At 37.4% G+C, this 6,000-nt stretch overlaps 1 pseudogene across 1 annotated transcript; it reads right to left on the minus strand.

Moving 5' to 3' along the window:
• Positions 1–4,900: 4,900 nt before the first annotated feature.
• LOC308273802 (AP-3 complex subunit sigma-1-like) lies at positions 4,901–5,520 on the minus strand (annotated as a pseudogene). Its single transcript has 2 exons — positions 5,375–5,520; positions 4,901–5,320 (listed from the first exon to the last, which is right to left on the minus strand). The product of its transcript is annotated as an AP-3 complex subunit sigma-1-like (transcript).
• Positions 5,521–6,000: the final 480 nt, after the last annotated feature.

Genomic DNA, 6,000 nt, shown 5'->3' on the forward strand with positions numbered 1-6,000 from the left:
TGACAGGTATCCCATGACTATCATGATTTTCTTTGTCTCCCCTATGTAACCATTATCCTGTCCTTTACAGTAATTATTTTATTGCATTCCTTCTTTAAATTAACCATTTGTATATGCATTTCTAAAGAATAGGAATTCATACTGGGTGAAGTTGTGCGGGACTGTAATCCCAGTGCTGGAGAAGCCAAGACAGGAGAATCACAGGTTTGAGGCCAGCCCCCAGAAACTTAGCAAGACCTTGTTTAAAAAAAAAAAAAGTGTTTCTTTTTTGTTGTTTAAAGGGCAGGGGATAAACTGGGCATGGTGGTACATACCTATAAGCCCAGTACTTGGTAGGCTGAGCCAGGAGGATCTCAGGTTTGAAACCAGTTTCAGTAATTTAATAATGGGCTTGCAGCAACTTAGGGAAACTCTGTTTCAAAATAAAAAATAAAATAACGCTGGGGGTATAGCTCAGAGGTAGATGGCCCTGAGTTCAATACCCAGCACTAAAGAAAGGGGGGAGAATATGCCTTTGGTTTCAGTCCCTAGCACCCCCCTAATAAAACAATGTGGAATCATTTTGCCTATTCAGAATTTTATACCAATAGAATTAGATTTTTGCTTTTTATTTAACATTATATTTATGGTTCTTATTATCTATCTAAAGTTTTCATTTTACTGCTATATGTTTTATAATATTTCACTGTATGAATATACCATGCTTTATTTATCTATTTTACTATTGATAGGCTTTTGGATTATTTCCAGTTTGGAGAAATTAGAACAAGTGCCACTTCTGAACATTCTTTTATCTATATCCAGGTGCACATAAGGAAACAAATCCATAGGGTATATCCTAGGAGTGAAATTTCTGAGCCATAAGGGATGTATATTTTCAACTTGGCTAGATACTGGCATAATGTTCCAAATTGGTTATGTTAATTTACATTGCCAAATAGTAAATAAGAATTCCAGTTGCTCCATATTTTTGCTATAATGTAGTATTATTAGACTTTTAAAACTTTATCACTTTGTTGGGTATGTAGCAGTATCTCATTGTGGTTTTGTTTTCTATCTTCTCAATTATTGATGAGATTAAGCTGTTTCATATGTGTTGTCTGTTTGGATTTTGTAAAGTGACTATTCTTGTATTTGCCCATTTTTTCTCTTAAATTGTCCTTTCTCAGATTTATAAGAATTCCTTATATAGTCTGCATTTGTCAGTTATTGGTGTCACAAATATTTTTTCCACTTTGTGGATTTTTCTTTCATTTTGTGTGTGTGTGTGTGTGTGTGTGTGTGTGTGTTGTTGTTGTTGTTGTTGGGAATTGAATTTGGTGTGCTCTACCACTGAGCTACATTTCTAGCCCTTTATAAAAATTTGGGGTTGGGGAATACTGGAAATTGAACCCAGAGGCATTCTACCTCGGAGCTACATGCTCAGCCCTATTTATTTTATTTTGAAACAGGGTCTTGCTAAGTTCCTGAGGGTCTCACTAAGTTGCCGAGGCTGTCTGCAAATTTGTGATCCTCCTATTTTAGCCTCCCAAGTACTAGGATTATAGTCATTTACTATGGTTCCTGGACCTATAAATGTCATCCTTGTATTACTAAGTCCAAAAGTCTATATTTTTGGTATTGTCTATACTCCTTAACTGAGACCCTTATTTATAGCTGCTTTCTTTATCTTTCTACTTGAATGTCTTGAAAATATTTGCTACCCTGAGATCAATTTTTATCTGTAATATTTTCTCTTTTTTTTTTTTTTTTTTGGTGGTACTGGGGTTCCTGGAAGCCCTTCTACCTCCGGGCTACACTCCCAGACCTCTTTTTACATTTTATATTTGGAAACAGGGTCTCCTAAGCCAGCGCGCGCGGCTGGCTCCGAACCTGCGCGATCCTCCTGTCTCTGCCTCCCAAGCGCGGGGATTACAAGCGTGCGCCACCACGCCCGGCAAATAATTACTTTTTATATTAAGTCATCACATAAACCAAAATACATGGTGGAATCTTCGACTCTTCTTCCCTTTTCTTCTCTGTTCAAATAGCCATCATGTCCAGGTGATTCATCTTCTAAAATGTATCTTAAATCTGTTCATTCTTATCTCTCTACCATCACAATTACTGCTCAGAGTTCTACTTATTCTGGTATAAAAAGTTCTTTCCTTCCTCCCTCCTTCCTTCCTGTCCTTTCTTCTTTTTGATACTGGGAATGGAACCCAGGGACATCATACCTCTAAGCTGTATCCCTAGACCAGTTTTATTCTTTTATTTTGAAATAGGATCTCACTAAGTTGCTGAGTCTGGTGGTGAACCTGTGATCCTCCTGTCTCAGCCTCACAAGTATTGGTATTATAAGCATGTGCCACCATGCCCTGCCTGGCACAGTAACTTGCTAATTGACTTTCCTGCCTGCATTCTCTTCTTTTTTTCTGGTCAGTCTTTCATACTTTCACAGAATTTTCTTTCAAAGACACTAATCACATCTCTTTCCTGCTTTTATGGCTTTTCATTGACTTCATTATAACAAAAATTAAATATTTCACATGATTATCATTGTTTCCCAAAGAAGCAGCATACTTATATTGTGCCTTTTTTAATGTTTCCTCTGTTGGAGTAGTCTTCCTTCCACCTCTTTCCGTGGGGAAAATCCTGTTCTTCCACCACTATTCCCAGACAGAATTCATCCTTCCAACCTCTGGGTTTCACATAGCACTTTCTTCATACCTTTTTTTGCAGTGTTTATACTGCTTTAGAGTTACTGGTTTATGTATCTATCTCCCATGCTAGATTAAGAGGTCTTTGAAAACAGAGAAATATGTTTTATTCACATTTTTATCCTTAGCACCCAGCAGGGCCTGATTGATGATAGTATTCAAAAAATACTTGATTTAAGAATCATGCTAAACTTATAAAAGAAAATGGAAATGTGTGCATTAACTAAAGTAATCAGGGAAAATGTTGATGAAAAGGACAATATTGATATTTCTAAGCTTTTTAGAAAAGACTAGTCTTTATTACCTATTCTGAAGTCAAAGCTGTTTTATTTTTCTTTATAATAATTACAGTTTACTTAGTTATATGGTCTGTTTTATGTGAATGGATTCTAGCTAAAAATATTGGAGCATATTGTTCTGACCGAATGATAACTAGAAGGAAAAAAAAAACCTAAAAAAACAAATAAAGTTTGTTTTATTTTACTCTTGTAACCTGGCATGATAGCACAACCCTGTAACCCCAGTATTTTGGAGCCTGAGACAGGAGTATCACAGGTTCACAGGAGGCCTTACCAACCTCATGAGTCCCCCTGCAACTTACTAAGACTCTGTTTTAAAAAATAGAGTTGTGGGTGTAGTTCAGAAGTAGAATGCCTCCGGGCTCAATCCCTCGTACTACCCCCCCCCAAAAAAAAAAAACACAACTGAATTCTCTTTGTTTGTTTTTGGTACTGAAGATTGAACCCAGTGGCATTCTACCTTTGAAATACAGCCTATCCCTTTTTATTTTGAAATGGTTTTGTGAAGTTGCTAAGGGTCTTGCTAAATTGCTAAGGCTGGTCTTGAATCTGTGATCCTTCTGTCTCAGCCTTCCAAGATTACAGGCATGTACCACCATACCTGGTGAACCATACCTCTTATAATTTGTAAAAGAATGATTGTTTCAAACACAGTTATAATACAAAGTTAGATAAAATTAGTTTTAAAAAGGTAAGAAATTTTCAATAGTTGGGCATAGAGGCACATGCTTATAATCCTAGTACTTAGGAGGCTGAGACAGGAGGATTACAGGGTTGCAGTCAGCTTCAGCAACTTAGTGAGACCCTGTTTAAAAAAAAAAAAATTAGAATGCCCCTGGGTTCAATCCCCAGTACAAAAAAGAAAAAAATCTCAATGCTTAATAAAAGTTAGTGTTTTATTTTTATTTTTTTTCAGAGAGCACATTAATGGATGGGCACACTCTGCTATTAAGGGTTTTATAATACTGGTAAAAATATTTTTGATAGAACTTACTTATAGTCAAGAAAACGCTGGCGAATTAGTTACCCCTAAGGTTTAACTGGAGTAGTAGTAGGTTAACAGTTTCTGCGTGTGTTGATTTTGCAAACAACCATACAAACATAAAAGGGCTTGGATGCAGTTCAGGGGAAGCATGCCCCTGGGTTCAGCTTCCAGGGAAGGGAAGGGAAGGCTGAATACCAGGCTGTTCAGCTGCTTTCTGCAGGAGGCAGCGTGGCTACTGATGGTCCCCATGCAAGTAGCCATCATAAATTCAGTTAGGGAACTAGAGATTTGTTTTAGGATGAACTTATTGCAGTACAAATGTCTAGATTTCTTTTTTTTTCAGTGATAAAATATATTTTATTTACTTTGTTGTGTCAGAGGATTGTAAAAAAAATTATTGCTAAAGTAGATATCAGGCAAACAGAAAGGTGCTTTATAAGTCCAGTTACCTTGGAGTTTATTTAAACTAAGAGGAAAAGATCATAGTGTTTTCATGCAATACACACTTGGTTCTTTAAATAACAACTGTGACAAATAGCAGAAAGAATTAAGGAATGTTGTACTTGTGATACATACAAAACACCAACATTTTGGATTATACATAATTAAAGAAATAGCTCACTTTTAGAAATACTGTTAATAGCCAACACATAGAGGCATGTTTTAGGTGGGCATAGGAATGCAGTTAAGAAAAGGAAAAAAAATCATACTGGAACTACTCAATTTCTTTAAAATCATTGAGCAAGAAGAGCAACATTGAACTTCCACACTGATTTACACAATTTCTATACAGTACCTTTACTTAAATCAAGAGCAAAAGTTAAGACTCTCCTCCTCAATTTTTGGTAAACAACTGCATGGTAAACTTAGATGACTTTTCCCCCTGATTTTTACCTGGGAGTGGCCTTTTTAATATTTTATTTAAAAGAGGACAGATTTGGCACTTTTATACTGATGTCACCAATGTTAATATTTCTGGGGATCTCAGGAAGATTCATATTCTTTACAGCGGATACAGCACGGGCTGGGGCTCCTGCTAAGCCAGCCTCAGATTTCTCCAGTTTATTCTAGGCATCAATTTGTGTAACAATCTCATTTATGTTGGTCTCCAACACCATTCCTCCCATCACCATTTCTGCAAGAATATTGAAAACCTTGTCTACGTAGAAAATTAAATCCAGTTCACAGACATTTTCAAAACATTTGTCTAATGTTTCCACAAATACTTGAATCAGATCTAAAATGCCAAGTTCACTTTCTGAAGAATCCACAGAGAAGACAAAATGGAGCGTTGCATACTGTCTATAAATAAGTTTGCTGTCAGATCCTCCAATTAACTAGATTTAACTCCATAGTCACAGTAAATGACACAGCTTAAGACTGATACATCAAAATCCTCCCTCTAGGAAATTGCAAACATTTTCATCTCTCTTAGATACCAAATGGAAAGTCTCCCTGATGACCTGTTGTTGTGTATCTTCACTGTAGGGCTGGTAGAACTTGGGGAGCGCGGCTTCCTGAGGATAGCCTTGATCATGGCTGGGCGGCCGACTGGGTGGGCGCTGGGCCGGGCGGGGCAGGCAGGGAGCCTGGCCTCGGGTCAGGGTCATCGCAGGAGAACCTTCCCACCCGCCCCCTCCTGCAGGCCTGCGCCCAAATGTCTAGATTTCTAAGCCTTGGCATAGCTGAACTTCACTGATGAAATATGCTGTGTGAATGTATGAATTGTGTTTGATTATAGGAATAGGATGGTGGTATCTAAGGAAGAACCTCAGTGGCTATGTTATAACTAAGTATAACTGGAAATATAGTATCTGGAGCTATAGTATTTTTTGTTTGTTTGGTGTGTATGTGTGTTGCTGAGGATTGAAACTAGCACTTTAAGCATGCTAAGTGAGCTTTCTACCATTGAGATACTATCCTGGAGCTTCACAGTTTATCCAGTATGGTAGTCACTTTTTTTTCCCCAGTATTGGGGATGGAACCCAGGGGCATTTTACCTCCAATAAAGTCACAT

This window comes from Muscardinus avellanarius (genome assembly GCF_963383645.1).
Source record: "Muscardinus avellanarius genome assembly, chromosome: 15".
NCBI lineage: Eukaryota > Metazoa > Chordata > Mammalia > Rodentia > Gliridae > Muscardinus > Muscardinus avellanarius.